Below are 11,740 nucleotides of genomic sequence, written 5' to 3' on the forward strand. Positions count from 1 at the left end.
CACCACTGCTCATCCAATCAGGACCCAACATAAAGTCACCTCTGCAATGCAACTGATACTCCTACCACCAGCCCAGTTGAACCTTCACCCTGCACATTCCTCCATGGGCAAATCAAGAGCAAAACAGTATTCTTGGGCAGAGTTCCTGTTCCTGAAGCTAGCATACCAGGTCTCAAGAACAAAGCACCTTTCTCTTCCTTTCTTGCTATGCTCAAGCTTCATTGCCCAATCAAAGCCCATGTGTAGTAAAGTCATACTGATTCCTTACCCAAGGCATATCCTGCAAAGTGCCTATGCCCTTTCATTAGACAGTAAGGATCATCATTTACTCACATCTTTACACATCAAAACTTAAATGTCAACTAAAACAAAACTCAGTGGATGGAATTATAGATAAACAAGATGTAAATGAAGCCGGGTAGTGCTGGCTTTTTCCCTTCCCTCCAACAGAAGAAGCTGACAGTTCCATCCACTAGGTCTTCTGGCCTTGGGGTTTACGTAAATTTAAAATATATTGGGGTGTCTTGCTGCCAATCTCTGCCTCTACTCAGGAGATCCAACATCCTTTAGAATTTACTAAACCTCCTTTGAAGCCTTAATGCAGCCAGTCCAAGGGGTGATGAGATGCATTTGGACTGTACTGAGCACTCAGTCTCATCTTGGCCTAGGCCACTTGTCTCCACAGGTGAAAGACTAGTGTGCACATTCACTCACGATCCCCTACAAACAAATATTTCAACATGAAGCATCAGAACCATAAACCATGGCATATTAGCAATGATCAAACCAATAATCCATATTCATGTCTGAGTGCTCAGTTAATGAAATAAAGCTACTCAACTCATAGTACTCTAGGTGTCCTGAACCCTAAGTCATATCAATTATTTAGCAATTGATAACATTTATTTAATCCTTATTCAGTGAAGTCTTTCACAAAAAATTCTGATAACAGCAACAGGGAGATCAACTTCCATTTGATTTTTGATCCTTCATCTATCCACCCTTCATGCAGTTTTCCCTGCTGCTGCTTTGCGGAGACTACTGATCACTGTTGAAAGACTCTGCTGCATTCTGGTCTACGAAGACACAAAGTTCATGAGCTTATCACTCTGTGAAACTGCTGGCTCCTTTTAACTTCACACACCAGAAAGCCCATGAATAGGCCAGCTGGGTTGTTGGTTCCAGAAAAGTACTATATATATGCTGCTGTGTCTGTGCCAATGGGAGGACCTTTGTATTGCAAAACTGTTCATATATATTTTCAGTGTCTTCAGTCTCTGGCTGGATTGAGATTTAGCGTAGAATGTTCAGAAGCACCTAAGTGACTTAGGAGCACAAATCCCATTGACTTTCTCAGCAGAGTCTTAGTCCATGAATGGGACTCCTAGGAACTACCACAATACAAATAAATAAATGATTTTGATATTTATAAAAATAGATTTCCTTGCTACTTTGTTCTTTTTCACCAAGTATGTAATATTCATTCTTTAGAAAAAAATCAAGGGGAACAACAATCATGCTTCCTTCATTGTTCAGATTTTCTGTGATGATATATCAAACCATATATATGCATACACAGAGACACATAATGAAGCATCTGTGTGCTTGGGGGGAAAAATGTAAGTCTCAGTCTAAAGATGTCCTTATGTTAATAATATGAAACCTCAGCAACATTACTATTGTGAGCCTCCAAAGAACACTTGGAGCCAGAAAAGACACCCAGGTTCAATGCCAGAGTAACAAGAGAGGTTCTATGGTTATTAAAAGAGATATTCAAAGAAGGAAGAAGGGACAGTGGTGAGGCAAGCCAGGGAGTTTACATTTTGTGTGTCACCATTTCAAAGAAATTGGATGGTAGCCAAAGTCAGGTGCTCCAGATATATTTGTGCAGTAATAAAAAGAAACGGTTACCAGCTTCTCCTGTGATTGTTGTTCTTGGAGATGTGTTGCATATGTCCATTCTATTTTAGGTGTGTAGTCAGAGATTTTTCCCTCAGCAATACTCATCAAAGTGGCACATGCACCCTCTGTTGCTGTATGCTGCAGCATGATTGTATAAAGGGCAGAGCTGACCCCAATTCCTCCCCCCCCCCCCACCCAATTCCTTCTTACTGGACAGACTCTGATAGAGAGGGGAAAGAGGGTGGATCATGGAATGGGCATGTGCAATACATCTCAAAGAACAACAGTTATCGAACAGGTTAGTAACCATTTTTTTCTTCTTCAAGTGATTGCACATGTCCATTCCACAAGTTCAATGTGGAGATGGGATTGGAGTTTACTTGATTAATGATTGAAGGACCACACATCCAAATCTGGCATGATTGTTACATTGCTGGGAAATGGCATAATAGGAGGCAAAGGTATGCACTGAAGACCAAGTTGCAGCTCTACAAATGTCCAGGACAGGCACTGGGGCTAGAAAGGCTGTAGAGGTTGTGTGTGATCTGGCTGAACCCACTAGCACCCTGTTTGGTGGAGTAACATTGCCCATGTTGAAGCACAAATGTATGCAAGAAGAAATCCACAATGAGATTCTTTGAGAAGAAACTGGGAGGCCATTCATCCTGTCTGCAGTTGCCACAAACAATTGCGTGAGGAAGATCTAAATGGCTTAGTCCTGTCAAAGTAAAATGCTATTGCTGTCCTGAGAACTAATGGGTGGAGTCTTTCCTCATTCTTATGAGCATGAGGTTTCAGGAAGGAAGTTGGCAAATATATTGCCTAATTAATATGGAAGTGAGACACCACCACTTTTGGTAGGAAACTTGGGATGATGGGGTAGGTATACCTTGTCCTTGTAGAACAGTGGTTTTCAAACTTTTTAGGCTGCCTACTCCTTTCCAAATAATGTAGTCTACCGCGTACCCCCCATCTGAGATAAGGTCATAAGGTTTTGATTAGATTGCCAAGTCCTACTGAATAAAAATGTGTTGTCTGCAATTACAGGATTTTTCTCATGCACCCGTGATGAGAGCTCCCGTACTCCTAGGGATATGCATACCCTGGTTTGAAAACCACTGTAGCAGAAGACTGTATACAGAGGGACAGACATGTACTACGCACCAAGGAGGAGGTGCTTGGGGTGGGATCTGCCGACCTGGGGTCAGTTTGTGGGCAAAGTGCAACCTCCATGAGGAGGATCGTAAGCCGCTGCTCCCTGTCCTTAAGGATCCTGGGACGAAGCCCCCAGCAGATCTTGCAGTGGTCCTTCTGATGACTCTCCCCCCAGACACTTCAGACAAGAAGAGTACAGGTCGCTCCTGGGCATAGACTTGTCACAGTCCTCGCAGGGTTTAAATCCCGGGGAACGAGGCATGCCCCAGTGCCAGGAGAGTGTTGGGGGGAGAGAACCCCCCAAAGGAAACTTATGAAAACTGTAACTAACTGCTAATACTAATAAACTACTACTAACTAAACTACAATTATGTACACAGAAAAATGGAGACTGCCAAGAAAGTCGCTTGCCGAGGCAAGAGCTACCGGATGTTCCAGCTAGCCGTCACTGGCGGTAAGAAGGAACTGAGGGGGTGGTGGGTTGGCAGGGCCGTATATCAAGCGCCATGAAGGCGCGACCCCAGGAGGCACCCAGGATGACCCTACGGATACTGCTAGGGGAAAAATCTTCCGGCTGTCGTGAACACGGCGCACACGCACCTAATTGGAATTGACATGAGTAATTGCTCAAAGAAGTTTAATAGTGTTACTGGCTTGGTATCTGATGGTAGAATAACCATCAGTCTGGGGTGTGTCTGCCCTATTTCTCAGCAGTTCATCCTGAATTTGGCATCCTCAGCTGTGACCCACTGAGGTATGGTGACTACTATATGAAGCTTAATTCTAGATGTTAACCCCACAGGGAAAAGACTGCCTCTTTACTACATGTCTGGGCAACACCTAGCACAGTGAAGTCCCAGACCATGACTTGAGCCTTGTAGGCATAATAAATAATTTGTGCTTCACTGGTACACCTCCCTATACAGGCCCCAATTCAGCTACGTACTTAAGCACATGCCCAACTTTGAAGTCACTGGGACTACTCATGTGCTTAAAATTAGGCGCATGTTTAAATACTTTGCTGAATCGGGGACTTTAAGCATCATTTGTAAAGCATTCTGCCACAGCTCAAGTGACACCATGAGCTTCACCTATTGTAATGTAGCTGTCAGCCAGTTTATGAGCTGACACAGGTGTATAGAGACACTTTCCAAATGAGATCTACCAATAATAAATATTGGAGTCCGCAATTTATAATACATTACTCCAGAAAATGTGGTCACCTAGCAGCCAGCTACCATATGGTCTTCTCGTTTCAAAGACTATGAACTCCAGACTGCCGTAATGTGAACAAGTCATGGCATTATCCTAATAAATTGAGGACTACATCTGTTAACCTACACTTGCACCACTTGCATAGTGAGGCAACAGAATGATTTATAGTTCCAGACTTCACATCATTATGAAATGGTACATGAATAGACATGTGTGCAGTCAACAGATAGAAATCTAGCCATGTCATAAACTTCAGACATTATTTCCTGCTAATGCTGAACCGCTTTGGAACTATTAATATAATGACCAGATCTTCTCAGAATGACACCTGGAAACTAGTGACTCACGAACATCCATATGTTCCCAACTGTAGTTTGATGACAAATTATAAGAAATACTGAGTCTAAAGCATCTTTGACAACAGTAGCTAATGAATAACTTCTAATAGTTTGACTCATTTTAACTCATCATATGGAGCCTACTCATAAAATTTGTGCACAGTGCACAGATGAAAATCCATTTCTATACATGTGGCTTTTGTGTGCTAATAAAAAGAGATCATTTCAAGCTATTTCTATTTTGCATTTTACTTAAAGGAAAGAAGCAGTACGGCAAGATTTAAAGGTGTACCTGTAGCTCAGAAAGAACTTATAAGATAATACAGAGATAATTTACTACAAAACTGCCGCAGCCAATGGGAAGTTTTACCCACTACTGGTTCCAGCCCCAGCAACAAAACATATGCATCATGTTACTCCTGGGGGAATTCTGTGCCAAAAAAAAAAATTCTGCACACAATCTTTTAAAATTCTGCAAAATTCTGCATATTTTATTTGTCAAAATAAGACAATGTAATCACACCAGTTTCAATTGCTTTAGTAATTTATTTCAAAATAAATACAGCAAGTATGACTGTAACAATACAAGTATCAGAGGGGTAGCTGAGTTAGTGTGTATCCACAAAAACAACAAGGAGTCCGATGGCACCTTAAAGACTGACAGATTTATTTGGGATAAGCTTTTGCGGGTTAAAAAACACTTCTTCAGATGCAACAATACAGACACACAAAAATTCTCCTAGGAGTACAGAATTAAAGAAACCCTACAACAACCCAGTTCCTGTTACTCTGCCTCCTCCCCCTCAAAGCCCAGCTGCAGGGCACCCCCCAGCCGAGACACCTGCACCTGCCCCCCCCAGGGCCCAGCTGCGGAACCCTTCCCCCAATCCAGATACCTGCACCCCAACTCCCAGAGCCAAGGGATACAGAGGGAGAAACAGCCTGATGTTGGGTCCTGGACTGGTGTGGAGTTTCCTGCATGCTGCCTCCTTCCTTTAGGGCATGCTGAGAACTGCAGCTGCTGGGAACCCTTCAGTTCCCTCTCCCTCCCCCCAGCCATTTCTTCTATTTGTGAGCTGGGCTCTGCCAGGTCGAGCACCCCCAAGTGGTGGCCAGCGGCTCTGCAGCCCACTTCTGTGGGGGGGAAAGGAAATTCTGCGCACAGAACATTAATTTCTGCAAAATTCTGCATTGCACAGTGGCACAGAACTCCCCCAGGAGTAAAACTGTGTTGAATGAAAATATGCTGAGGCCTAAGGTTTCTTTTAATTGTCCAAGAACCAAGAGTTTCTTTGCTTATTTTTTAATTTTTCTTCATTTTATCTATTTGCATTAGAACTTGCTTACACCCCTCTTCGCTCATCTAACAACGTGGTACTAGTTGATTGTATAATAACATATTACCATGAAATTCATATTGATTACTGATCATTTCATCCACCCTGCACAGGAGAGGGGTGCTGCATAGTCCTCACAAGTAAGTTAGATTATAGCCTGTTTAAAGGCCATATAAATCAATGCAGCCAAGGTGATTATGCTTTTTGTTGATTCCAGGAGTTTATGGTTAGATACTAAAGGTGGAGCCATTGGAAATGCAGATTAGTCAAAAGTGAAATGTTCTATAGTAGTGTAATGATATTGGCTAATCTTTGGTTGGAAGCCTGCCTGGTGTCCTGGCAGCTCCAATGCCGCCCCAGGTCCTTTGGTGGGCTGCCACTGAGTTCCCAGGGCCTCCAGGCTCTCAAGTCTTTGGCAGCTCACCTTGTGGGCTGCTGCTGAGCCCCAGACCCCAAGTTCCCCAGCTCTTCAGTAACCAGGAGCCTGGAAGCTCCTGGCTCCTCCATAGCTCATCTGGCAGGTTACCATGAAGCTGAGGTTGCCAAGAAGCATATTTCATTTTTAAAACTCCAAATGTGCTTACTATGAGACTATTTCAGTGTTTCCAAAAATAAATATTGCAAACTTTCACTTCCCAAAACATCTCTGAGATTTTGTCTTTTCAGCCTGACCTGGGATGACACTTTTCCCCCAAAATCTTGAAATTTTTAATAGAAGTGAAATTCACTTTCCTAACCAGCACTTTTAGATACAGATCTTTCACTGGTAGATGAAAGTTTATTAGAGAGAGGTGCATAGATTTTTGGTGACTTAGGGCCAGATTTTAAAGGCATTGAGATGCTGTAAATTGCAGATAGGCACCTAGCAGAATTTCCAAAATTGCCTGGGCAACTAACGCTCATCAGTGAAAGTTAAGTGCTTTTCAAAATCCTACTAGGTGTGTATCTGCATCTTTAGGCACCTAATACCTTTAAAATCTGTCCCCTAATGTTGAAAATGAACACTTGTGAATTCTTTTTATTGCTTCTATGAGAACTTCTCTGTAATAAATGTCAACTTTCCCTATATTTGGCAGGGGGGGGTTATTGGTTTTTTGAAGATTTTAATACATTTTGTGAAGATTATTGCTGTTCAGAGGTGTTTTGGAGCCTGGAGGGTGTTTAAATTGTGGATATTGAATTAAGAATTCACAGTATATTAATAATGTTTCCCATAAATTAGTTATGTGTAAATGGGAATTACTCTCTCAAAACACAGGGTACAGGGCTAAATTCTGCCTTGCCATATACCCCATAAAATCACATTGACTTCACTAAGACTGCACAGGTTGTAAATCAGCTCAGATTTGGACAATACAAAGAAACAAATGTAAAGCTCCGGGGTTTATAACTCACTAATTTTATTTTTCTATTAAAATTTCTTCAAGAGCTGCTTCTCTTTTTTAGCAAGATCATAATTCCCAGTCAACAGCCTCTGCCCCAAGGGAGAGGAAAGATGTGGCCACTCGACCAGCTTTATTCTTTCAAATGAAAATATGTCTTCACTTTTATTAGTTATTTAGGGCCTTATCCAGAGCTGTTGAAGTCCATCATTTATTTCAATGGGCTTTGGAGAAGGCCTTTTATAGTGGTAAAGAGACTATGTCTCAAAAACTGATCTTGATTATTTTTATCTTAGCTTTTCTGTAGTGTGGCATTTTCTGATTACTTTTATCTGACTTAGATTTTCTATAGCATGGCATTTCTATTACACTGTTTAGCACTATTCTGTCTCAGAAGTTATATGGTTTTTTTATTGCTACTAATTAACTGTTTCTGCATATAAAGAACAAACATTCTTCATACCTCATTCACTGTACTGCTCTCCCCCCATCAAAATAATATTTACTTTCCTATTACACTTTTGTTACTTCCAAAAAATCTTTTCATACATGCCATTTTATCTGCAAATAATCTCATTCTGAAAGCATGTGGGAAAGTTTAGAGAAAAGCACTTCATGTTTGCTGCAAACTGTCTGATCTGGAAAGAATATAGGAACCTTGCTGTATGAAATTCTAGGACAGGGAGCTATTTTTATCAGGATTAAAATTTTCTAATGCAGATTATCAAAAGTATACTAGCAATGGAAATCAAAACCTGGAACTGCTGTCAGATTATTTCTCTATAAAATGAATCATGATTTTACCATGAAGCTCATGGTATTTGGTGTTTTTCTTCAGATATGTCTACACTTCAAGCTGGGGTGAAAATAGCCATAGCAATGGAAGTAGGTAGCTGCCCTGAGTATGTGCCTGGGGTCTTGGATGGGTACATACTCGGGACAGCTAGCCTGGTTGCAGCTCTCACTGCTGGGGCTACATTCTCTTTTTAGTGCACTAGCTTGATGAGAGCTAGTTCAGGTATTTCTCCTCAAGACAAGACTCTCGCCGCCTTAAAATCCCAGCTTCCTAGAATCCAGCAATTACAAAAGAATCTCAGTTTTCATTTAAAACAAAAGCGCGTTTCTGGCCCTTGTAGTTGAGGAGAAAAGCTTGAAAATGTGACCCAAGTGCACCCTAAAAGCTCAAAACAAAGGGCAGGGGAGCAAAGAAAAAGACCCCAGCATTCATTATTTTTTAAAACCTCATGATTTTAAGCCACTTATGATTTTTTGGGGCCTGACTCATGATTTTTGAACTTTTGGGTTTGGCAACACTCATATATATGCTGTTGAATAAAAGGCTGTTATTATGTTACTTAGGGCTTTATTCTACTCTCATTTACACAAGTATAACTCCATTGACATTAGTGGAGTTACTCCTGATTTTATACTGGTGTGATTCTGGTTCTTGGTCCAGTTCTCCTTTATGTTACAGCCCCTTTACACTACTCGGGACTGTAAAGGTGTTTTAAACCCATTGGAATCACCCCTCAGGGAATGCTCCTGTGTGCGTTGGTTCCCCAGATGATGCAGAACCACAGAATAGCTCTTAGCCACTATTCCTTGCAGTCTCTGGCATTAGGGACATGTAGAGGAAAAAGTGGGTGTGGCCTGAGCATAACCTTAGTTACAAATGAGTCCCAAGAAGGATGCTGCAGTAAAGCATAAATCAGAATATCCCCAAGGCTCTCTAACTTATTAAATGAGGCCAGACCCAGAATAATAGAAGTACAAAGATGGTTTACAGCCATCTTTGTCCCACCCTGCATTTCTGCACCATAGCTCAGCTGGAATGAAGTATCTGGCCCTTAGTTTTGAAACTATCAAAACTCCATAATGCAAAGTTTCCCTCATCCTCCAATTCCCATCCTTACACTTCCTTGTTAATAATTGAGTTTCAGTCTCTTGTCACACATTACCGCTCCAGTCCCATTTCAAGCACCAAGTCAGAAGTGTTGTGTTCCAGCTGCTTTACAAGACTGTGATGTCAATATCTCAATTTTTAAATAAAATTTCCACCTGTTTCTTCTCAAAATTCTAGTCTCCATTTCAATTCCTCTTTCCAAGCCCAGTTCAGAAAACATGGTTAATAAAAATAATACTTCTACACTTTCCACAGTATGCATCCGATGAAGTGAGCTGTAGCTCACGAAAGCTTATGCTCAGATAAATTGGTTAGTCTCTAAGGTGCCACAAGTACTCTTTTTCTTTTTGAGATATAAAGAAATTGAAAGACAGAAGTTAAATTATTTCCCCCTGGTCACCCAGTAAGTCAGTGGCAGTGCTTAGAACACAATTAGCAATCCTGAGATGCAGTCTCCTACTCTAACCACTACACCAATGCTTCCTCCCTCCAGACACTGATCTTATTTATACAGGAGTCAAGATGGACTAATCCCATTGAAATGATCCTGGGGTGTAATTGAGATGAGAATCTGGCCCTGCTGGTCTTCTCTTTTTACTTCCCCCATTATCATTTGCCCTTTTTCTCAACGATAATACGCAGGTTCCATGCTGAGCCTATCATACCACTGCCTGATTATATAAATGGTCTCTGAGAACTCAGTGCACTGAAGCTGAGAGTGGAATGCATCACTAGGGAGAGACAGACTCAATATGAGCAGTAAAAAGAGGCCAGCTGTAATCTATTTCACTTTCTAAACTGCATTTAGAAATGATATTATTTGTACAGTGGCACAAAAGGTTAGGTCTCCCATTTGAAGAGGCAATAATACAGAAACTTCACTGGGATAAGAGTCTTCAGACAAGTTAATTGCCTCATAAAATGAGAAACCCGATTCTTTTATTCCTTAATTAAAATTAGAATAGGAAAAGAATCTTAAATTGATTTATCAACCTGTCATTTGCAAACATAATAATGGTTTCTTCACAGGATGAGTAAGAAATAAAGCTAACAAGTAGAGTCTTTCCAGGGACCATTGATTTGCAGATTCAGCGTTCTTGTCTGTCTTGTTGGAATGCATACCAAGCATGATCACATCACATAATATATTTTTATTAATGTGCTCTGTTACTAATTGGAATGGTGCAAATTCAGTCGAGACATATAATGTGCTCTGAAATACCAGCATGGATTCTCTCAAGACTGTTTGCGGAGTAGCTCTCAAAGGAGTTTGCAGGAATTAGGCAACATCAGCTACACAGAGACCTTTGTTGACATCACAGTGAACCAGTCTATTGACTTTCTAAAGGCTATCTTTGCTAAATTTACATTCTGCTTATTTCAAGGTCTTTTTTGGTCTCTTGAACCATTTCATTGCTATATTTGGTCACTGAATTATTATTACAAGGCATTAATATAATGGACCTGTTATAGCATAAAATTAGAGAGGAAAAAAGCTTAGTAGGACATCTTGTCCATTTCCCTGTCAATGGACGAGTGTTTCTTAGAGCTCATTCTTGAGTGCTTTGTCCACTCTACTTCTAAATTCCTCAAGCAATAAGGCTGACACAATTACCCTTTGGACAATATTCCAGTGTAGCAGACATGGCTGTTAAGGTTTTCCCTGACAATAAGTGTCATTTTTTCTTTGCTCAGTTTCAGTCCATTACTCATAGTTTAGCCTGGGTGGTCCACTATAAACAATTCCTCTTTCTCTTAGTTGATTAAGCCCTTCAGTCAAATAGCTGTAGATAGATAGCTTGTCACCACAACCCAAGCCATGAAACTCTTTTACCCACTTAGCCAATTATATATAATGGGACTCATTCTCCCTTACTTTTACACTTGTGCAAAGGCGTTGTGAAATTTTACTGCATCGTATCTTTGTATTCATTTTGCACAGGACTAGATGCTAATCTCCCACTGGGAAGTCTTCCTGGGGATGCTACAAACAGCCTCTGAGTTATGGCTGCAGGGTCATGTGACCAAGTCACCTGGTACTGGACTCCATGATATTAGTATTTTTCCACTAACCAGGGGTGGGAACCCCACTGAGAGACAAAGGATTACCGCCCTATGCAAAAACTATTTAAGGCAGGGGAGTGACATCATCAGGGTTCATTCTTTATTGACTCCCCACCCAACAAGGAAGACTGCTGAAAACACCTGAGAAAAGACTGAACTGGGGGGAAGAACTGAGCTCAGCCTAGAGGGTTTTCTAGTGTGTAAAAGGAATATCTGGAGTTTTAAGCTGCAAGCAAGTCTCTGCAATCTGCCTAAAACATCATTTAGGGTGAGAATTTGCTGCTTATAACCAATTTCTTTAGTATATTAAGCTTAGATTGCATGTTTGTTTCATTTGCTAGGTCATCTGCTTTGATTGGTTGACTATCCCGTATAACCACTTAAAATCTATCTTTTGTAGTTAATAAACTTGTTTTGTTTAAAACCAGTGTGTGTGGAAATCAT

This window comes from Lepidochelys kempii, chromosome 1, assembly GCF_965140265.1.
Source record: "Lepidochelys kempii isolate rLepKem1 chromosome 1, rLepKem1.hap2, whole genome shotgun sequence".
NCBI classification, from domain to species: Eukaryota; Metazoa; Chordata; order Testudines; family Cheloniidae; genus Lepidochelys; species Lepidochelys kempii.